The sequence below is a fragment of the Anolis sagrei genome, chromosome 1 (genome assembly GCF_037176765.1).
Source record: "Anolis sagrei isolate rAnoSag1 chromosome 1, rAnoSag1.mat, whole genome shotgun sequence".
NCBI classification, from domain to species: Eukaryota; Metazoa; Chordata; class Lepidosauria; order Squamata; family Dactyloidae; genus Anolis; species Anolis sagrei.
In genome coordinates this window covers 206,058,922-206,082,748 of record NC_090021.1, presented here as the reverse complement: position 1 = coordinate 206,082,748, position 23,827 = coordinate 206,058,922, and the positions used below count along the sequence as shown (strand labels likewise).

Sequence of the window (23,827 nt, the reverse complement as noted above, 5' to 3'; positions counted from 1 at the left end):
ATGGGCCAACTTGGGCCTTCCCTCCGGGGGTCTTGGACTCCAAGTCCCATCATTCCTCACAGCCTCAGGCCCCTTCCTTTTCCGCCTCAGCCGCTTAAGCGTGAGGAATGGTGGGAGTTGGAGTCCAAAACACCGGGAGGGAGGACCCAAATTGGCCCATGCCTAGTGTAGATCTGCAAAAATAATACAGGCCTGTCGAAACTTTTAAAATAACTCTATGTTGATAACGGCGCTCTTTGCAGTCAGGCTGGCCACATGACCTTGGAGGTGTCTATGGATAACGCCGGCTCTTCGGCCTAGAAATGGAGATGAGCACCAACCTCCAGAGTCGGACTTGACTAGACTTAATGTCAGGAGAAAACCTTTACTTATGTTGGTTTTAGTTTGGTGTCCTCAAAAGAACCCTCAATTTGAATCACAATCTATTTTACCCCTCCGTCTACAATTTGCTTTGATGTTTCCACCCAGGTTGTAAGATATGATTGTGTGTGTGTGTGTAATTAGTATTAATGAACTATATATGATATGGAACAGGATATTTTTCATGATTTTTTCCGCCTCCTGAGCCCCCCAAAATACATTAAAACGAGCCACAGTATCGAAGAACGTTTCTTTTCGTTGCAGACTTTCTTGAAATATTGTATTGCAAAATCAGTGGGAAGATAATGAATGAAACAAGAGAGCCATTCAAATATAAATTCTGAGATTAAAAAATATTTATTTATTTATTTACTGTATTTTTATACCACCATTCTCAGCCCGTAGGCAACTCAAGGCGGTTAACAGGGCAAAATTCAATGCTTACAATTCATAAATACCAATTAAAAACATAACATATAATAAAAATTAAATAATAAGACAAGAAAATCTCACAACCTCTGAGAATGCTTGCCACATATGTAGGCAAAACATCAGGAGAGAATGCTTCTAGAACATAGCCATACAGCCCGAAAAACCTACAACAACCCAGAAACATATAAAGCCCAGCTGTTGTTATTGTTGTTGTTGTTGTTGTTGTTGTTGTGTGCCTTCACGTTTCCCTCCCACTTATGGCAACCCTAAAACGAACCTGACCTTAGCAAGATTTGTTCAGAAAGGATTTGCCTTTGCTGTCTTCCATAGCTGAGAGAGTGTAATTCTTACATAGTCAACCAGCCTTTTGAACTCTGATCCCAAGAGTCCTAGAGTGCATCTACACTGTAGAATTAATACTAATAGTCATCATAATAATGAATGTATTACTTATTAAGGTAGTTTGACATCACTCTAATTGTGATTTCTCAATGCTATGGGATAATGGGAGTTGTACTTTGCTAAAGTACCTGGTGGCACAGTGGGTTAAACCGCTGAGCTGCTGAACTCGCTGACTGAAAGGTTGGCAGTTTGAATCCAGGGAGTGGAGTGAGCTCCTGCTGTTAGCCCCAGCTTCTGCCAACCTAGCAGTTCAAAAACATGCAAATGTGAGTAGATCAATAGGTGCCGCTTCTGCAGGAAGGTAATAGTGCTCCATCAGTCATTTCGGCCACATGACTTCGGAGGCATCTATGGATAACACTGGCTCTTTGGCTCAAATGGAGGCGAGCACCAACCTCCAGAGTCAGACACGACTAGACGTAATGTCAAGGGAAACCTTTACCTTTACTTACTTAAAGTACTATGGTAGCACTCTTTGACAGAGGAGGATTGTAAAACTACAACTTCCAGTATTCCATAAAATTGGCCCATGACAGTCAAAGTGGTACTCAACTGCATTCATTCTCAAGTGTACAGACAACTATAGTCCATTGACTCAAACCACCTTGCTGGCGTACCTCACAGGTTATATACCTGATGCGGGGGGGGGGGGGGGTGTGCTGCTGGGTTACGTCCTTGAGATCTCTCTCATCCCCCAAATTTAGTTCGGTTGGGGCTGGGAATCCTTCCCTCCATAGGGAGCAGGTGAAGCTGGACTACTAGGATTCCTATGGAGCATTACACCTACAGGAGACATCAGTCAGAAGTGCACTACATGACCCAGCAGACACTCAACTGTGCAGACAGCTATCGTAGCAGAGCATAGGAAAGCATGTACAGCCAGTCCCCAAGTTACAAACAAGATAGGTTCTGTAGGTTTGTCCTTAAGTTGAATTTGCATGCAAGTTGGAATAGGTATATTTTCAAAGTGTAACTCCAGCCATTGTTTTCCTGTCTTTGCCCCTGTTCAGAAGTTTTCATGTCACTTTCTGTCCCTGTGTTAATTGGATTTTGACAAATTTGGCTTGTTGTGGAAACAAGGGTTGGTGAACAAAGCTTCAATGGAGACCTCTCTCTCCCATGATGACTCTTTCATGAGGAAATTTCCCTTTGGAGGGAAGACCTTTAGCCTTCTCTGTCAGACAGTGCTGCTGCCTCATCAAACATTAAATCCCAGGAGTCCATAGCATTGAGTCCTTGAAGAAGTATCAAACTGCATTAATTCGACAGTCCTAGGAAGCTAAGATTCAAATTCAAGGTGGAGCACAGAAATCATTGTAGAAATGACAAAGTTGCTGAAGTTTGCTGGCCCTTCTTCAGTGATTTAAAAGACACGCAAGTGTTGCATGATGTGGGCACAGAACTGGCCATTTTTGCTCATTTGACAAGTGTAAATTTAAGTTGCGACTACACAACACGCACACATCAGTCAGCACCACCACCAGTTCCTAAAACCCTCCAAAATTGTCCACATAGGTAGCTGATTAAAGCGACATCTTTGCTTTCTAATGGTTTAGAATACACACACAATGTTTCATGCTCAAAATTATCTAAAATATTGTTTAAATTACCTTCAGGTTATATGTATAAGGTGTATATAAAGCATAATTGAATTTTATGGTTAGACTTGGGTCCCATCTCCAAGCTTTATATTTGCAAAATTAAAAAAAATTAAATAAATCCAGAACACTTTTGGTCCCAAGCATTTTGAGATACTGAAGTTATATTAGCTTATGAATACACACAGAGATCAATTTAAATATGGGAAAGTCTGGACTACAAGTCTTTGCTAGTCAAACAAAGGTTTCAGTACACCTGTTTGCATCTGAGTGTTTCATGTTCATTGCTAAGGGCATAGATAATGGGACAAGAACAGAGAAATATGTCAGTTGTGAGGCAGTAATATGCTCTGTGTTTGTTCTCTTATGCCAAAATATATGTGAGTTAAGTGATGTTAGACATAACTAATTCTCCTTATCAGTACATTCATCAGCAAAGCTGCCAAATCAAAATATACTTGGAATTTAAATCAGTTATATTTGGGTGCATGAACGGGAATAAACTGAATTCATAGGAATATACATAAATCACACTGTTCTGTTTCAGTAACACACATCAGACTTAATTACAACTGAGGCTGTAAATTCAAATCTTGGGGTATTTTTGAGCAAGTAAAGTGAACTCTGATTCACAAAAGTACTGAGTTCTGTTTGTTTAAAGACTTGTTGTGAATTTTGTTTTCCTTTCTTGCTGCCTCCCTCTTCTCTCCCTTTCACATGTTTTCCGTGGAGCCGTGAGTTTCCTTTATAATTAGTAGGTTACTGTTTTGGACTCTTGTAAAATTCGCTGGTCAGACAGTTTTGGTGCCTTTGGTTGAGAGTGCAGACCAGTAAATATCAACAGTGCATCTCAGTATTCAGTTCACAGTTGGTTTTTCTTTGGCTTGTATTCTCTGGAAGAAAGAAACTAAACAGGTGATTTTCTTTTATGAGATCCATGCAGAGTTGGAGAATTCCCTGTGCATCCTGTAATGTGCAATTGTATAAAGCAATTGTTACTTTGAGTTCTTATATAAAACAGTTGCTGCTTTGGGTTTGCTTTCTAAGTTCATTTCTATTTTTTGGTGAAGGCTTGTTTTTGCCTCTGCCATGTTTGGAACTTGGGGTGCATCTACAGCAGTGGTTCTCAACATATTTTTTTTTTTACCTGGGATCACTTGACCGGGGACCACTTTAACCAGGGACCACTCTACAACATGAGTACCAAAAGGGTAACAAATCGGGTTTTGGTCAACTTTAGTTTCAGTTTGGTTATTTGGGGTGCTGATTCAGCAAACTGCATTGGATAGTCTACGTCCATTCTAGTTTCTGATACAAAACATATGCCATCCAGTAGTTGCCATCTGCTCACCCACAGAAAACCATATTTAATAATCTAAAGCTGATGTGGTCTATTCAGTGCAATTTTCTGAATCAATATCCCAAATAACCCCAGGAACAGGCCTAAAAATGAAGACACCAGGGTGTCTCTGCTTCCAGGCATCACATGGAATGGCTCCGCTCAGGGTGAGGGAGGAGAACCAGCAGTCAGGACGCTTGTTGTCGCTCATTTCGTGGGTAGTCAGTCTCTCCCCTCCCGACATCCCCGTTGCCTCGGCACTATAAGAGGGTTTCGCAAGACCAGTCGCTCTCGTTGCAACGGTGTAGTAACGATGAGTGTGGACCATATTTTAGTCCTTGGAGACCATTGGTGGTCCACGGACCATAGATTAGGAACCCCTGATCTACACTGTAGAATTAATGCAGTTTGATACCACCCTAACTGCCCTGGTATTATTGGAGTTGTAGTCTGATAACATCTTTGGGCTTCTCTGCCAAAGGATACTGATGCCTGATAAAACTTCAGCTCCCAGCATTTCCTAGTATGGAGCCATGGAAGTTAAAGTGGTGTTGAGCTGCATTCATTCTAGTGTAGATGTACCCTTAGTTATGATAAGCTTTCAACATTCAAGGTATTCTAGTATTCTCAGTAATCTTGACACAGACTTGCTCCACTCTTTACTGTAGTGCACAAAGGTGACAAAGAAATGATACCCCTTTTTATTCTTAGAGCACAAGCAGATCCTGGAGACCTTGCACAGTTGTGATATGATGTACAAAATCACTCATGGCCTGAAAAATCTGCTCACTTGGGCTGTTGTTATCAGCATCTCCCACTATCATGGTTTCTTGGCATACTATAGTTGGAATTCTTAGAGTCATCGGTGTTCCTTTTCTCTGTCTGCAGACCCAAAGCTTCTCCACCTGAGCTTACTGTAAAGTCCTTGAAGCTATCCCACATTCCCATTCCATGCATCATTGATAGGCAGACAGACTCAAAGAAATACCTACCTACAACTCCATAGCTAGATACAAAATAATGACAGCATTACAGAGATTCATTGGGTTTCATCAGTGTTTCAGTACAGCTGTGATCCTTGTGTGTCTGGCTGTGGGTTTGTAGCCAGATGTTTCTTCAAGCCTTCCTCCTCACCTGGGAATGTGGGCACCTTCAAGGATTTTTGAGTAAGTTTGGGGTAGGGTAGATGGTCCTGTGGTCCATTGGTCCATGTGTACTGAGGAAATGTATATCATGCTATGCCGAGGAGATGTAGGTTACTCTATGCTGAGGATATACAGTATTGAGGTATCCTAGACCTCACAACTGCACATGTAATAAATTCATTGTTCTCTGAAAAGTTCTTATTACAAAGAAATTGACTTTTAATAAGTACAACACATTAATACCATACTCAAGACCAGCCATTTGACGGACCCATATCACCTCATGCAACTCTTTGAAAGTTTACTATCAGAGTCACGAATTGTGTTCTTCAAGCCACCTGCTGATTTATTGTGACCCCATGAGTTTTCTTATGGAAGGAATACTCAAGAGGTGAAAACTGAAAATATATCTGTGGCTTTAAAATCATAGAATCCTAGTATTGGAAAAGGCCATGGTAACCATACAGGAACACACAGTGAAAGCTTATTGACTGTATCATTGCATCTGGGGAAATGAACTAAAATGCATGAAAACCCATACCAAAATAAACCAATTAATCTTAAGGTTGCTCCCCTCCCCTGTCCTCTGTATGCTGAAGCAAACAATATTGCAAAATTCAATAAATTACATTTAAAAAAAGAAAACCGGTGGAAGGGAGTTGAACTGGATGCCACCTGGGGTTGCTCCTATTATTATTATTGTTATTACAAAGGCTGGGTGGTCATCTGTTGGAGGTACTTTTATTGTTCTTTTCCTGCATAGCACAATGCTATGCAGGAAAAGTTGGACTGGATGGCCCTTGGGGTTGCTTCTATTACATATGTACACACACACACACACAAAATAGAATATATACTATAATACATAATATAATACATAAACATTTCTCGGGGCTCCACGAGAAACTTTTGCTTCAAAAAGGGCTCTGTGGCAGAAAAAGTTTGAGAACTCCTGCTCTAGAGCAATTCTTCTTAATCTGTGGGCCCTGACTCCAAGTGTGGTCTCAATGTTGGGGTCATAAACACTTTGGCAATAGTAAAAGGTTTCTGAATGCCATCTAGATGTTTACACAAATCTGCTAGCAACAAGGTGTAGTTGCTAAAGTAAAGTAAAGTAAAGTAAAGGTGTAGTTCTGCAGAAGTGGCTTCAGCTGTACTTCATAAAAGCTTGTTTAGCAAGCCTTGTAAATGCTGATTCATTATTAATAAATATTAGATATTTGTATCTATTTTACATACATATATACCTGGGATTGGGTAAAAATGTCAGGTGGAAAGGGGTCATGAGTGAAAAGGTTTAAGAAGCTCTGCTCAAGAGACCATGGTGAGATCATGGACTACAGCCTTGTGGTGCCCAACATCTGGAGGGCACCATGCTGAGACAGACTGTACTAAGTTGATCCTTCAGTGACTATAATCCTTTCATCCGTCATGTGTTGATTTTTATTGGAGCAAGAGATACAATATGGAGAAATATGCAGATGTGTTGTGAGCCTTGACTCTTGGAATTCATGGAGTCAATTGGCTTCTGGCCTCATTTTCTTCAATGTGTTTATTAAAGGCATCTGTATTTGTGGCATAATCTTCTTTACAGATGCCCATCCATTAGTCTCTTGTCTATAGTGTAGTATTTTAAAGGTTTCAATAGCAGCATCTGTTATGCATAAATTGAGGCAGGAGTTACTTCAAAGTGATGGATTAGATGTAAATCTTGGTTAATGAAAAGGAAATGTTAACATTCCTTTTAGGAGAGAGAGAGAAAAGACCTGGATGGGAAGAGAGCTTCCCCAGGTATTTGGACTGAATGCCTAAAATCAAGAATCTAACCAAGGGCCTTTCCACACAGCCCTATATCCCAGAATATCAAGGCAGGAAATCCCACCCTATCTGAGTGTAGACACAGATAACTCAGTTCAAAACAGATATTTTCCTGCCTTGATAATCTGGGAAATAGGGCTGTGTGGAAGAGCCCCTAGTGAGTTTAAACTTGTAGGAAAGAGTGCCTTATCTGTATTTCTTCAGTGACTTGTTATAGTTAACAGAACCATTGTATTTTAAAACATTCTGTCTTCCGGCAGTCATCTATATATCAAATATGATAGCTGAGGGTGGATCCAGGCAGGTCTTTCTCCCAGGAGAGACTGTGTTTAAAAACATGGATTTTCCTGGGGGCCTGTCCACATTCAACCCAGAAAGTCCATGATTTCTGGGGTGGGTGTCCAGTCATTCTCCCAGGACTAGCCTGGGAGAACATATGGAGGCCCTCCCCCAAAGCCCCCAGACCCCTTAGTAAAGTAATGAAAACTTACCCGGCCTCCATTGCAGGCTTCGAGTAGCTCTCCTGGCACATAGAAATGACGTGCCAGGAGAGCGGGAGGGGGGCCTGGGGGCTTTGGGGGAGGGGGTAGGTATTCCCACAGTTTATCAGGCTTATTTAGCCCAGTAAACTGTGGGAATGGTGTCTGGGCTGCAGTCCAGACACCAGAAGTAGTGGATTTATCCCACGCCTTCCAAGAAGGCATGGAATAAATCCACTATCTAATTAATTAATCACAAACCAGGGTTTTCCTGGTTTGTGACGAATTAATTCAGGACTGTCCAGAATGTTGTCTGGACAGCCCCTCCTTTATTGCGGAAGATACCGCAATAAAGGTACTGTCTGGACGGGCTCTTTCGAAACATCTACATTTGGGGTGAAACATTTTAAGCATCTGCTTACCAGAAGGACATTTATCTGTATGCCATTCATAATAGAAATAATGCTATGCTCCCCCCCCCCCCTATCTAACCAGGACTTCTGTCTAGATAATGCTTTGTTCAATGAAACATTTTTGCAAGTTTTGAATGTGCAGGTGCAATCACATCTACTTGTATGTGTGAATTAATATTGATTCAAGTGGCATATTAGGATAACTGCTCTGCACAAGGCAAGAGGGATGTGTGTGACTATCCCTCCAGCCCATCTCAACCAGTACATCATCTTCAGTTTACATTCTTTGTCAGTCTCATCTGTCTTTACCTTTCCTTTCCATTTCCTTATTCATAATAATCCTTCAACAGGAAGATCCTACACAAAGGGAGCAAATCACATTGAGTTCAACCATGGACTTAGGCCCCATCCATGTAGCCGAATAGAATCTCACATTATCTGCTTTGAACTGGGATATATAGCAGTGTGGACTCAGATAACCATGGGCCCTTCCACACAGCCCTATATCCCAGAATATCAAGGCAAAAAATCCCACAATATCTGCTTTGAACTGGGTTATCTAAATCCACACTCAGATTATGTGGGATTTTCTACCATGATATTTTGGATTATATGGTTGTCTGGAAAGACCCTAAGTCTCCAAGCTGGAGAAAATTGCATTTCCTTTCACTGTCCTAGCTGTGTAATACACAATTAATGCACACATCTACACACATATATACATATAAACGTCTGAGGAATTTCATCTATTCACATACAAAGATGTCTCCCCCCCTTCCCCCCAAGCCATTTCCCCAGTCTTCATCTCACTGCTGCTAGTTCACATAATGCTTTCCAGGCTTGTAAAATCTTGCCTTGTTTACACTGTAAGAGAAAGCAGCCCCACTTGTGCATACGGATGGCTGTTTCCTTGTCAGATGTCAGGCTTGGTCAAAATGTGTTATTGACTTACTTTTCTGTGAAAGTTTTTTTGTTGTTCTTAAAGGTCCTGCATGGTAGGTAGAAGCAAATATTTAAGTAGTTGCCGACTGACAAAACATAAAGGGAGAATTCTCCTAGTTTGCTCTCAATCCACATAGGCAGTATTAGCATTTATATCTGAAAAGGGAAATGGGTCACTAGGTCTAGGAAGGCAATTGCTTCCAGGTGTAATGGCAGGTTGCTGCTGCTGTGTGTCTCCAAAGGCCCCTCCACACAGCCCTATATCCCAGAATATCAAGGCAAAAAAATCCCACCATATTGGCTTTGAACTGGGTTATCTGAGTCCACACTGCCATATATTCCAGTTCAAAGCAGATTACGGTGGAATTTAATTCAGCTGTGTGGAAGGGGCCTAAGGCAAACCTAGCATGGGTTTTCTTGGCAAGATTTGTTCTGAGGTGATATGCCTTTACCTTCTCCTGAAGCTAAGAGAATATGACTTACCCATTGTCACCTAGTGGTTTTCCATGGCCAAGTGGAGATTTTAATCCCGGTTCCCAAAGTCATAGTTCCAGCACTCAAACGACTACACTATTGTTTAGCACATTTAAAAAAAATGTAAAACTGGTTCAAGCAGCCGATCGTATACAAATCTCCAACAAATCCTCCCAGTGGCTTCATATAGATTCTGAACAGCATGGGACACTAAACAGAACCCTATGGCATTCCATAACTTCATGGCCATTGAGGTGAACGGGAGTCTTTTGGTGTCATTCTGTGAACTAGCCTTGTAGACACGAATGGAACCACTGTAGTACAGTGCCTCCCATTTCCACTGAACAGATAGGAGCCCCTGGTGGCTCAATGAGTTAAACTTTTGTGCTGGCAGGACTGCTGACCGAAAGGTCAGTGGCTCAAATCCAGGGAGCGGGGTGAGCTCCCATCTGTCAGCTCCAGCTTTTCATGCGGGAACATGAGAGAAGCCTCCAATAGGATGGTAAAACATCTGGGCGTCCCCTAGGCAATGTCCTTGCGGATGGCCAATTATCTCTCACCAAAATCAACTTGCTGTTCACAAGTTGGTCCTGAAAATCAAATAGATAATGTCCAGTTGGATAAGACAGTCTATGATGTCAAAACTACCGAGAGATATAGGAAGATCAACAGGGTAAGAACATCCCCAACTTCCTCCAGAAAGGTTGTCAAGTCAACTAAGGCCATTTGTGTACTATGCCCTAGCCTGAGACCAAACTAAAATTGATTCGTGTTATCTGTTCTTTACAAGAATGCTTGAACTTGCCCAGCTACCACACACTCAAGCACTTAGCCCAGAAAGGTGATAATCACAATAGAGTAACAATTCTCAATAAATGTATTTTTCAGGTGTTGGTGCACTACAACTTTCTGATTTCCTCATGATAGATAAAATATTTGCCATTCCCAATCAGTTCTGCGGTACTAGATATTAATAGTCAAAATTGCCAAGATTCAAGCTTACATGTAATGAGACTGATTCAGATATCATGCCTATGTCATCAGGTCACAGTAAGTGAAACTGTTGCTGGAAAAAATCTGACCAGACAGTGCACCAGAGGCTTCCCCAGACTCTGACAGTGTGGCATCAAGACCTGAATGAACAGAAACAACTTTATTTTCCAAAGTGGCAAGCAATTTTTTCATACCAGGTAGCCCAGGGTCCTATTCCTTATTTCTTTGGGATCCGTTCTCAAAGACATTTCACCACTTGAAATAAATCTGCTGGATGGCATGTTGAGAATGCAGTCCTTGTAGCACAAAAAGCCTTTTGACAACCTTATTAGTGCTTTGGAGTCCTAAACAATTCTGATATTTGCTCCATGATCTGTATCACCTACTTTTTAGGCACCAGCCAGCGTCTGTGCCTATTGATCCTGAGTAAAATATAAAGAGGCTTTGGACTCTGCAGTTTTGGGCTACAGTTTATGTGAAGGATTGTATTGATGACCTTTTCTACCTTACAATTCCATAGCGAGGCCAAAGCTTCCACCAAATCGTCGGCCCAATCAGCCAGAAAATTTCAAGGGACTTTCAGGAATATTTCAGATCTCATAAGTCTCTAGGGACAGAGCATCTCAGTTATTCATCCCTGCAGGGAGTATCCACAGCCACTGCCACAGGAATATTTTCACTTTTATCACTGATTTTCATGATGAGTGTCTTTAATTGTCCTAATATTTCCACACATCACAATTCTTGGCTTCTCTTTTCTGCTTGCTATTCCAGTCTTGGGCAACCTCCTTCTTGGCATGGTTATGGCAAAAGAGGATTCCCAGATGGTATTAATTAGTGCAACTTTGCTAGAGATTTAGTCCTAATAATGGCTGTGTATTTTGTCATATCTGTATCATGTCAAGAATTAGAGTGGGGGAAATCCACTGATCAGCTTATGTCAGATGAGCTCTTCCTAGTGTGTTGATCCTTGGAATGTTTCAGATTATTTCGATCACAACATTGAGAACCAGATGTTGTAAGGCTGTATAGCTGTTATTGCTTCCTTCTAAAGGCAGTCTTATAAGTGGCACCACTGTGGCACCCTGGGGCTCTCTATATACTAAGAAAAACCATCCTCCTTTTGTAGCCTTGGGACTTTTGTCTTTTGCACAATGCCTGAACAAATCTTGCTCTTTCAGTGATTCCCCCCATCTTCTCTCTACCCAATATTGGTTGGATTATAATACAGGTTGTGAATCCCATAGCCAAAATGCTTGGGACAAAAAGTATTTTGGATTCCCCCCCCCCCCCCCAGATTTTGGAATACATGCATATAATGAGATGTCTTAGAGATGGGATCCAAATCTAAACATGAAATTCATTTATGTTTCATGTACATCTTATGCACAAAGCCTGAAAGTAATTAACCCCCCAATCACATTCAGAGCTCTGTGATAGGCTGAACCTTGGAGAGGGTGGACTGTCACCCGTACCCATGATAAAAGCAGTATACATCTCTGTTTTATCCAGGTTTTAAATGTAATGGTTTGTTTATAATTACTGTAATTGGTAAGCTTATCATAAAATCATTATAGAAAGTACTTCTCTCAATTAGAATGAATGTTATTCTTTTGTGGTGGATTAATGGTGATTGACATCAGGTGAGCTTGGAATCGTTTGGTATTATCATGCCAAGAATAATAATTGTACCTCTTGCCTTTTATGTTTCCTCACTGAAAGCTTCATTTGGAAGCAAATAACTAAAGTTTATTCAAGAAATGTTTTGGAATTCTTGCCCATTTTCATCCAGAAGAAGAATGTAGACAAAGGTAGCAACACTGTAATGCTGGAACATCATGGTTAACAGGAGCAATGGCATTTTCTCACACCTCACTCAGGGTTTACTTCCCCTATACAGTAATCATATGAGGAAGAAACTTGGCAGAAGACCTAAAAATGATGGGAATGAAACAAACTAGGTTTACTCATGAATTTTAACTGTTCATTAGCATGATTTCTGCTAGACCTTTTTGATTCTCCATATGGATGTAACCACAGAGAGCTATCACATTGTGTATATACAGTGTTCAAGTTGTCTGTTGACGTATGGTAACCCTGTCTATTTCCTTTGGTCTTCTATTTCCTGTGGTTTTTCCAGTTCCTTCCTCTGAAATATAGCCTAGAAGTACCTGCTATTGGTTGGCAGTCTCTCATCCAAGTAGTAAGCAGTGCCAACCCTGCTAGCTGGTGCCATTAGGAGCCCTAGTTCAACTATCATGTTAGGCAACTGCAACTTAAAAGTCCATTACTGACCACACCATGCTAAAGGTTTTGCACCCCAAATCTTGCTTTGTAAATAGCTAATGGACAAGGTTCTGGAGTGGGCTGTTGATTCTAGAACCAATCAACTTATGCCAATATGATAAGTATGGATATTTGCTTCATTTGAGCATTAAAATATGTCCTGAACAGTCACAAAGAGCATATTTACCAGATTCCAAACCTTCTGAGTAGTGATTCCAGAAATCCAAGTCTAAAGTGCTGTTATGGCTTATTCCACACATTCTTTTTATTAAAGCAACGTTAGCTGCTTCCGTTTTTAGTTCTGAGTTTTACAAAGTATTTTGCACACACTTGGAGATATTCCGTTGTCTCAATATTTGTAGTTCAGAAGCTGATGTTAGATTTCCACAATTTCCTTTTTCCATTCCCCCATCAAAATACCTAATAAATCTTAAAATTTATGCTATTTGAGAAAGATTCGGTATGAGTTAGACAGCTTGTCATTTTAAAAATACTCTTTTAAACTCAACTGTCAATCTCAACAAGTTGCATTACCAGTCTAGTTAGTTCTGTTTCCATGTGGTGGATCTAACAGAATAATGCATAATGTCATTATTGATTCATCATTGTGAATAAAAATAACTTTTCATTGCTCTGAGAACCAGTGTTTGGTGTCCTTTAACACAGCCTTACCAGTTTTTATTATTTCCAGCAATGGAAATAAGCATGAGCAATGGAGATAATCATGCAGGTTTGGGACCTCATCATATTGATGCTCCCCCCCCCCCCCCGTTTTGTTCCATTTTGCCAGCAATCACTGGTGAAAAGGAAGGGGTGTGTGGTGTCTTGTGGTGACCCTCTCACCATCCCTCCTTCCTCCATCACAAGGTGTGTTGCTACCCTGTCCCTTCCTCCATCAGACAGGGAAAACTGGCAACATGTGTTACCACATTGCCATGTTGCTGCTTCCCCCATCAGACGGGGGGAAAGGCTCAATGTACCTACTTACTTAGGCGATCCCGCGTTGTCTGAGTAAAATTGTCCTCCAAGTGCAGTGTCCTGGTGGTGGGTACGTAGGTGACTGTGGAGCCCTATTCTTGACCCACATGTTCTCCCGCAGTGAAGGCATTGGTTTCCAGACAGAAGGAGGTTCTGGTCGGGGTTGCCTTCCTCTTGGCACGTTTCTCTCTTTTGCCCTCCATTTGTGCCCCTTCAAATTCTACAGCACTGCTGGTCACAGCTGACCTCCAGCTGGAGCACTCAAGGGCCAGGGCTTCTTAGTTCTCAGTGTCTATGCCAGAGTTGGCTTTGAGCCCATCTTTAAATTTCTTTTCCTGTCCCTCAACCTACTATTGTTGGTGAGGAAGTGTCGTGCACTGCTTCCTCGCCACTTCAGCCATCAATGGGGCAAGGCCACAGCTTGCATTATATAATGCTGCACGGCAGGTTCTGTGGCCAAAGATAAGCAAGGGGCCAAAAACTCCTTGTGTGATGAGGTGGTAGGAGTGATAGAAGTTACAGTCCTGTCCATAGGAAGAGTATATGGCAAAGAGTTTTCTAACAAATGCAAATTATGCATACTCGATATTACAAAACAGGCATGGGTCTGCTGTTATGCTTGTTAACTACAGAACTATATATGAATGAACATACAAATCAAATCCAAAGTAGGTTACCTAAGTAAAATTGTAGGAGAGAAACCAAAAGCAGATGCCTGTTGTGATGGAGGATGAATGACAAGGGCAGAGCACTCCAACACTGAATGAAGAACCATGCTTTGGAGAAACAGTGTGATCAGATTTCATCTCCTGATTGGATGTGAAGTATAAACTTTCCTGAAAGACATCTAAATTTCCCTGCTAGTGAAAGGCAAAACTATCTGAGCTAGATCAAAAATTACTGCTGGAGAAGGGCTTCCATGGGAATATTTGTAAGGCATGATGCACTGGAAAGAATGGAAGCTTACTTAAAAACAACCTATTTTGAAATTCATTGTTCGCAGCTGAAATCTGAGATAAATAATATGAATCTGCTTTGTATCAAAGGCAGTTAGTGTATCACCAGTGGTGATAGAGGGTTGTAATCCAGAGAGATCTGGAGGGCCACAGGTTGCCTGCCATTGGCCTTAAACTTGGACAACTCAGCTATGTCCTTTTCCTTAATTGATCCTTAGCCTTGAAAGTGACATAGTAAGTTCCCATCAAAAGCAATGCTAAAGACTTCATGACTATTATGTTTACAACTAGAAAACCGTTGAGATAAGTATGAGAGTAGAGTAGCTTCAGGCAACATGAGGGATGGGTTTTTGCTTTATGGCAGTGCTCTCTTGTACACTGAAGAAAGACACAGCTTCTTTTTTGGAATGGATGGTGCACAGTCTGCCTGCGGGGGAATTCCTTTCATTTTTTGGCAATGCCTTCAATGGGGAGGGAGCAGGCAGCCAAAAGACTCCCAGGTAGTTCAGCTGGGTCTCCTTTTCAATTCTCCACCCACTGGATTAAGGAAAACTTGGCTCAGCAGCATTCCATGGTGTGTATATTTAGATTAATTACTATTTAGGTGGCACAGGGAAAGACTCCTTGAATATAGGAGCCCTGACTGGTCCTAGACAGGTTTTCCTTGACTGTAGGATACATAGCATACAGAATATTGGGTCCTGATTTAGCATCTTGGTCCTAGGCATATCTTCTTGGAATTAGAAGTCTTGCATTGGACATCCCAATATGCTTTTTAAAAAAATCTCCTGATAGGATTTTGATTTGGATTGGGTCATAAAGGAGGAGAGGATCTCACTTTTCTCCTGCAACATGCTGCAGGGCCTTCAGTCCAACTGCTTAGAGATAATATTAGCCACAGAGGGAGGAAACAGTCTCAGTAGCAGAGTGTATCCTATTCTCTACTGGAAATAACAGAGAAGAGGGAAGATGCTTTCTTGTGGAGTGTAGTAGGTATGGCTTTCTCTTCAATGGACTCTGAAAATCCAATTATTTCCAAGTGCTTTCTAAAGGTACTGTTTATTTATCATGTTAACTACTGCATAAATTTGAGTTGTTATTGATATCTAATGTAATCGTGGTTTGATATAATTCCCATTAGAAAGAGTTTTTATTATTATTATATTATTATTATTAAACTTTATTTGTACCCCGCTAGCATCTCCCGAAGGACTCGATGCGGCTTACAAAGGCCAAGGCTAAGGCAAATTAAAACAATTAAAGCAATATAAGCAACAAACAATAAACAATACACTAACACACAATAAAACTGGGCCGGGCCAGAGTAATGGGTACAGGATTAAAAGTGCTGATGTGACAGGTGGTATATAAGGCTTATAGGGCAAGTGCAGAGTGCGGTGTGCAGCAATCTTAGTTTTAATAAAGTGCTCATGGGACTTGGTATTGGAGATTTCCTATTCTGGGAAGGCACATTTTGTCTTGAAAGGCAGCATATATGTATATTTGAAGTAAAATAAGCAAATAATACTGTTTCCCCCAAAAGAGTAAGATGGAAAATGTTTACACTTCAATTTACCTTCACCATTAGTGCATAAGAAACACCAGCAACAATAAATTCATTTGTTCAGTTGCTTGGGAATGTGAAACGACAGAGGCTTGAACTCGAGTCCATTGAGGTGAACTTGAGGCAACCTTGCCGTCTCTTTATGAATGAACCAAGTTAGGTGGCTAATAATTACTGTACAACAAGATAACCCGGAGGAAGTGTCAAATGAGCTAGGTTTTCTACTTCATTAGCCTGACGATACAAAAGGGGTGATATGTGGAATTGAGACGTGACTGATTAGCAAAAATTGGGCATGCATTTGCCAGAGAAATTTGATCAGGCCACATGAAGGTTGCCCTGTAGCGTTTTGTCAGGTCCTGTGATCTCATGCCTGATTATTAATTCTTCCGAGGTAAAAGACTCTTCGCATTTGTGATAAGCCATTTTAAAGCAAAGCCCATTATCACCATAGTTACAGTCCCCAAAGCGCAAACAGTAATGCAGAAGTGAAAGGGTATCAGAATGCAACCACTAAAAGCAAAATTAGACAAATTGCTAGGAGAGCCAAGATTGTATAGTGATTGTGTGCGGCATTTTACTTAGATAACAGCCATAAGGGATTGAACATCTGATCCGAATGGGAGAGGCAATGGCTCATAACCACTTTCAGCCTTTGCAGAGCTATTATTTCACTTTCTGGCAGAGCATGGAACTTTATTTTTTCTTTCTTTCCAGAATTCGCCACAAATATTAGCTACTGGCCATACTAGCCAAGACATTTTGGGAGGCTTCAGTTTAAAACAGTGTTTCTCAACCTTCCTAATTATTATTATTATTATTAACTTTATTTGTACCCCGCGAGCATCTCCCGAAGGACTCGATGCGGCTAATGCTGTGACCCCTTAATGCAGTTCCTCATGTTGTGGTGACCCCCAATCATGAAATTATTTTTATTGCTACTTAATTGCTGTAATTTTGCTACTGTTATGAATCGTAATGTAAATATCTGATATGCAGGATGTATTTTCATTCAGTGGACCAAATTTGGCACAATTACCCAATAAGCCCGCATTTGAATACTGGTGTTTGATTTTGTCATTTGGGAGTTGTAGTTGCTGGGATTTATAGTTAACCTACAATCAAAGAGCATTCTGAACTCTGCCAATGATGGAATTGAACCAAATTTAGCACACAGAACTCCCATGACCAAAAAGAAAAATACTGGAAGGTTTTGGTGGGCATCAACCTTGAGTTTTGGAGTTGTAGTTCACCTACATCCAGAGAGCATGTTGGACTCAAACAATGCTAGATCTGGACCAAACTTGCCAAGACTCCTCAATATGCCCAAATGTGAACACTGGTGGAGTTTGGGGGAAATAGACCTTGACATTTGAGAGTTGTAGTTGCTGGGATTTATAGTTCACCTACAATCAGGCCCGTAGCCAGGATTTTGATTCGGGGGGGGGGGGGGGGCTGAGTCTGAGTGAAAGAGGGTCTACCCTAGCAAACCTTTTGTATCATTACCCCAATACCCCCATGCATATGAGATATATTGAACATGGTGATCAGATCATGATATGAATAAACATAGCAGTATAAGCATAGCAGTTTAAATAATGTACCAGTAAGGCCTTTTTGAAGACCACCATGAGAATTTGGGGGGGGGGGGCTTGGGGGGCTTCAGGCTACATGCCTGCCTACAATCAAGCATTTTGAAACCCACCAACGATAAAATTGGGCCAAACTTCCCATACACTGTGTTTTCTGATGGTCTGACCCTTCTGACACACCCTTGTGACCCTCCCCCCCCAGGGGTTCTGTTCCTCAGGTTGAGAAACACTGGTTTAAAAAATGACAACAATTCCTCAATTCAGCATTCTTTTGAAAACTTCAGAAATGGCTGTATTTGAGATCTGATTTTAAATCCTAGATTCATCCATATCCTGAACAAGTGTCATTTATCACCTTCTGGATAAGATCTCAACTCCATTATAATTACATCGTGTTTCTTTTCTTTGTTTGGCTTGATTACAACTTCTTCCTATATCTTTCTATTTTCCATACTGTATACCTTTGGTGAGTTCTGTACCAACTCATATACCATGTACTAAATCCTGCCCTTTATAAACATGCCATTTGCTTACTGGCATTCATCTCTTTAAAGCACTCTTGCTGCATTGTTTCTGGAAAAATGTAGGAAAAGGCATATGTTGGAAGAGATCATAAAGATCATCTTGTTCAACTATTTACTAGACAAGAAGACACAGCTAAGGCACCCTGAAAGATTCCCATAACTCGTTTAAAAAACTTCCAAAGACAGAGAGTCTACCAACCTCCATGGCAGTCTGTCCCACTGTTGAACATTTCTCACATCCTTCCCAATGTTTAGGTAGAATCTCCTTTCTTACCATCTGAATCCATCAGTTTGTGTTCTAGTCCCCGGAGCAGCAGAAAACAAGTCTGCACCCTTATCTGCATGAAATCCCTTAGGATATTTAATGATGTTATGTCACCTCCCAATCTACATGTCTGGAATCATAATAAAGTTCTGTGTTAGGCTCAGAGGATGATAGGTAGAAGCAAAAAAAGCCTAAGAAAAAGGAATATGAGGTCTTTTCAGGAGAGTAGCAAATCTTTCTATACTCTCTTACCTTTTGGATCTCTCCTGGAAATCCCCACTCAACCCCACATTTTCTGCTGTTTGACAGAGATCTCTCTAGATATGGATTTTCACCACCGCCTGAACTGCTGAGCAAGTCAACCATTGAAATTATGGATGCTTTGAACTTTTATTTGCATTGCTTCTGTTCTCTTTCAGCATGAATGCACAATACATTCATCTATCCATGTCGATGCATGTTTGTGTTCCAAGGGTGACATCTAAAAGCTACCAGCCATATAGAAGGCTCGAGACAGTTTATTATCCTTAGCATGCAGTGAAGCAGTTATTAGTATACTATTGTACTGGGTTTTCCCCCATCCTTTGTGGAAATGTACATTATTTCATGATATGATGCCAGTGCCTTGTGGGATTGATCTCAAGGAGTTTTATAGCACTATGCTATGGAGTGGAATAAGCATAATGCCACAAGAAACATCCTTGCAAGTCTATCTGCTGTGATAGTTTGGCCTTCAGGGTAGTGATGATAGTAACTTTGATGAATCAGAGCATCTGACAAGAATGTCTGTGCATGGGTCAAGTGTTTACTATCGTCATCAATATAGGTCGTACATCCTTTATCTGTAATTCAGAAATACCCCAAGATCTAAAATTGTCTACATGGGTGGCTTTCTGATGGCTCAATGTTTACAAACTGTCCTTTATGTCCCAACTTATTAAATATTTCTATAAAATTACCTTTAGGTTGTATATACAATGTGAATATGGAACATAAATATATTCCATGTTTAGACTTGGGTCCCATCTCCCAAATATGTTATGATATCAATGCAAATACAGGTATTCCAAAATTTGAAAATATTCCAAACACTTCTGATCTCAAGCATTTTGGATAAGGAATATTCAACATGTATTATGTGCAGCTTTAGTGCAGTTGACTCTAAAACAGCTATTAGCCAGATGTTACACCTATGTATATATTTAACTAGCATTGCCCGGGTTAGTTTTTTTTTGTAATTATAAATATTGGAAATAGTCATTATTTGGCTTTGGATGTTATGAATGTTCTCATTAGAAATGCACATGGCTCTCTAGTGGTCTACAACTCGCATCATCCTCTGTCAATCTCTCTCCAACACTGCCAGTATTTTAAGTGGGTAATGATGGGAATGTGTGCTAAGTTTAGTTCAGGTCCAATTGTTGGTGGATTTTACACAGTTCTCTGGATGTAGCTGGGCTACATCCACTGTCATTCCCCCTGAAAACCTGCCATTATTTCAAGTTGGTAGTGACGGGTGTGTTTCCAAGTTTGGCCCAGATCCATCATGAGTGATCATGATGTGGCTCTCAGGATATGGGTGAACTATGATTCCCATCATCCTCTGTCAATTTCCCAAACACATCCAATATTTTAAGTTCATCACAATGAATATGTATGCCAGTTCACAAAGTACCTCCCCTACAAGTTTTGGGATACAATTTTAGTGCTGTGTATTTGCCCCAATATATGTTATTTTGATCTGCCATTCAATGCTCATGTGGGGTAAGTGAGGGTCATCTCTTACCATATAAGACATCTGGCAATCATTCCTTGGAACAATGTGAAGAAAACTTTGAAGAGGAAAAGAAAGTGGTGTAACAAGAAAGGGGAAAGCCTGTACATACTTTACAATATTATCCCTGTTTCTGCCTTTCCAGCATGACTCTAGCAGGACTTTGAACCCCTTCCTTCCTTCCTTCCTTCCTTCCTTCCTTCCTTCCTTCCTTCCTTCCTTCCTTCCTTCCTTCCCTCCTTCCCTCCCACCCACCCACCCACCCACCCACTTTGAAAACACTACAGGTTAAAACTTATACAAAAACATAAACGTATAAAGAAACAATTTGCAGTTAAAACCATTAGAACTATATGCAAACCAGTACAAAAACTGGCAGATGTAAGAAACCCATGACTTGTGGGTCACCTGACTCACCCCCCCCCCCAGGGGTTATGTAGCCCTCATCATCTCTCCAGCCTCACTGCACTCCATGGGGTTAAAAACCACTACATTTTGTGTTAAAACAAGGCACTCCGTAATTATGCACTTTGTATGAAAGGAAAATCATATTGTCTCCTTTTGAAGACCTTGCTGCTTCATGAGAAGCACTTTGTGGATGGGGCTTATTCTTGCAAAATGACTCTCTTGTGCTTAATAGATCATTGCTTAGTAGAATGGATGATGGACACAGCAATGAAGTGTGCTCTCACACACAGGCTATGAAATGTTTGAGTGATTATTATGTCACTGCCTTATATTAGAACACTGCTTTAATGTTGCCCATGACTTCATTCCCATATTTTGCCCCACTGTGATTCACCCAGACCAATTACACTGATTGGCTTGACCCGTCATGCTACTATGATCACTAGTTTAGAGATTTCTCTGGCCTTCCTGAATAGGTTTGACAGAAGTGGCTTTGGCAGTGCATTCATTTCCTTCAGAGTATTCATTTCCTGCAGCACAGAGGCCAGCTATGTATCTGACATGCAAGGACAGTTCCCTGAGGCTGCAGTTATAATGGTATTCTAAACACTTCCAAAAAGCAAATAAATCTTTGCCTGAGATGGATGTGCCCCACCACGTATTAATGTGGTTTCTCAGCATTTTGATCTACTCAGCATGGAACAACTCAAACAAAAGTAAATCAGTTGATCATGTTTCATGCTATTCCATGCTTGTTTCTCTGGTTTCTGTTTCCTTAGTTTCCAGTCATCCACTTATAATTTGTGTATTCAAACAAGTTAGTAACTATGTGACCTATAGCCATAGAGTAATAATTTACAATACACATTCCTTCCTTGTTCCCCACCCCCAGAACTGCAATTTTCACTGGTTCCCGTGAAGGATCCAATATAGCTTAACCTGTCTCAGGATGTCATCACTCGATGGAAATTCAGTGTACTAGGACGTTTCTGCCCCAGTTGACTTGCAGAGCCCCACCTCACCCATCACATGACATAGCCTCAATTCTGGTGGGGCTCTGTGGGTCAACTGGGACAGAAGCATCCTAGCATGCTGTGCTGCCAACACGGGATCCTTCCTGTGTTCCATTTCGAACAACGGGTTTAGCATGGAGGGAAGTCGCATGGCAACGCTTCCCCACGTGTGATGGGGAAGCATCAGCTGATGGTAAGACATGATGCAAGGTGCCAGGATTGCCCTGCTGCCCCCCCTTCCCAATTTGCCATGGAAGCTGGTGAATCAGAATGCTGGACCTCATCAATGTGATGACGTTGTAAATTTAAAATTAGTACTTTACAAATAGATAAGGCCCAGCAGACAATTACCAATCAGATTAGCACATCTTTGAATTTTATAATGTGTGTTTTGGTAAAATGTATCAAAATAGGCATAGAAATGCCTATTTTGATAGGAAGAAATATTCAAAATTGCAGTTTCAATTAAAATTTCCAAAAGAGTAATTGAATTAGCAATATTGTGAATAACCCATGCAGTTAATGTAATGAACAGTGACTGTAATTTCTGTATTTGATTTTCTTCTGACCTCACTATTTTCAGATTTACCAGCAGCACTTGTTGCATCTGATAAATTGGGCTATAAGCCATAAGGACTCATACCATAATGCATTTGTTATTTTTTAATGTGCCTCAGAACTCCTTGTTATGTTAAATAATATTTAAATGTAAATATGTATGCAAATTAGAAATAATTGAATATCATTATTTAAACCATTAGCCATAAACATTTTCCAAATTAATTCAATTCCAGTTTGCTTTTAGAGTGTCACAGTAGTACAGATTGAGTAGCCTTTATTTCAAATGCTTGGCACCAGAAATGTTTGGGATTTCATAGAATCATAAAGTTGGAAGAGACCTCATGGGTCATCCAGTCCAGCCTCCTGCCAAGAAGCAGGAAAATCGCATTCAAAGCACTCCCAACAGATGGCTATCCAGCCTATGTTTAAAAGCTTCCAAAGAAGGAGCCTCCACCACACTCCGGGGCAGAGAGTTCCACTGCTGAACAGTTCTCACAGTTAGGAAGTTCTTCTTAATTTTCAGGTGGAATCTCCTTTCCTGTCATTTGAAGCCATTGTTCCATGTCCTAGTCTCCAGGGCAACAGAAAACATACCTGCTCCTTCCTCCCTATGACTTCCCCTCACATATTTATACATGGCTATGTTGTTTCCTCTCAGCCTTCTCCTTCTCTAGGCTAAACATGCCCTGCTCTTTAAGCTGCTCCTCATAGGGCTTGTTCTCCAGACCTTTGATAATTTTAGTTGCCCTCCTCTGGACACATTCCAGCTTGTCAGATTTCGAATTTTGAATACCTGTATTTGCGTATATGAACATAATACCTAGAAGATGTGACCCAAATCTAAACATGGAATTGTTTTATATTGATATATATCTTCTGCACATGACCTGAATTTAATTTTATGCCCAGTTTTCTGAAAGAAACAAAGATTGTTCAGATTGAGCCATCAAGAAACCAAGGTGTTACCCATGTGAACAATTTTGGATTTGGGAGTATTTAGGATTTCAGAATTCCAGACAAGGAATCATCAACCTGTAACAGATTACAATGTCGTGAACCTTGCCGTACTGTCTTTCGGTGGCTTCTCTCTCCTTGCTCATTGTCATTGCACTTACCTCATTGACTAACCTTCAGAATGAAAGATATACCACTAGCTTTACTGCAAAGGTTTTGGCTCTCTTCCACCAGCCCAGGCTAGGAGCTGAAACCTCCACTTTAATTAAACAAAAGCTAGATGAATGTTCATTATCTTATCACTCTTCTGTCATCACCATCATCTTACTCACAGAAGGGAGAATTATAAAACGGCAGGGTCATGGTGATTTAAAGATCAGGCAGGTGAGATGACTGCTTCTTGTTGTTTTTCAACTTTATGTGGGTCAATATACAAACAGGTGAAGATAAAGAAATCCAGGTGCCTCCATCTAATCTGGTTTATGAGAATGCAGCAATTAAATAGATGAGAAAGGTCAACTCTAGTTTATCATTGAGTTTGGGCAGTTCAGATAAGT

The 23,827-nt window shown here is 40.7% G+C and overlaps 1 protein-coding gene across 3 annotated transcripts in view; it reads left to right on the top strand.

Annotated features, from left to right (window-relative positions):
* Positions 1 to 23,827, top strand: part of LYPD6B (LY6/PLAUR domain containing 6B) — an 89,678-nt gene that overhangs the window by 2,189 nt on the left and 63,662 nt on the right. Inside the window, exon 1 of one of the 3 annotated variants that reach the window (XM_060776528.2) lies at positions 15,168 to 15,189. The exons of the other annotated variants lie outside the window; for them this stretch is intronic. The gene's annotated coding sequence lies outside the window, so the exon portion shown is untranslated. Of the gene's footprint in view, positions 1 to 15,167; positions 15,190 to 23,827 lie in introns of those variants that run through there. 3 annotated transcript variants of the gene reach the window in all.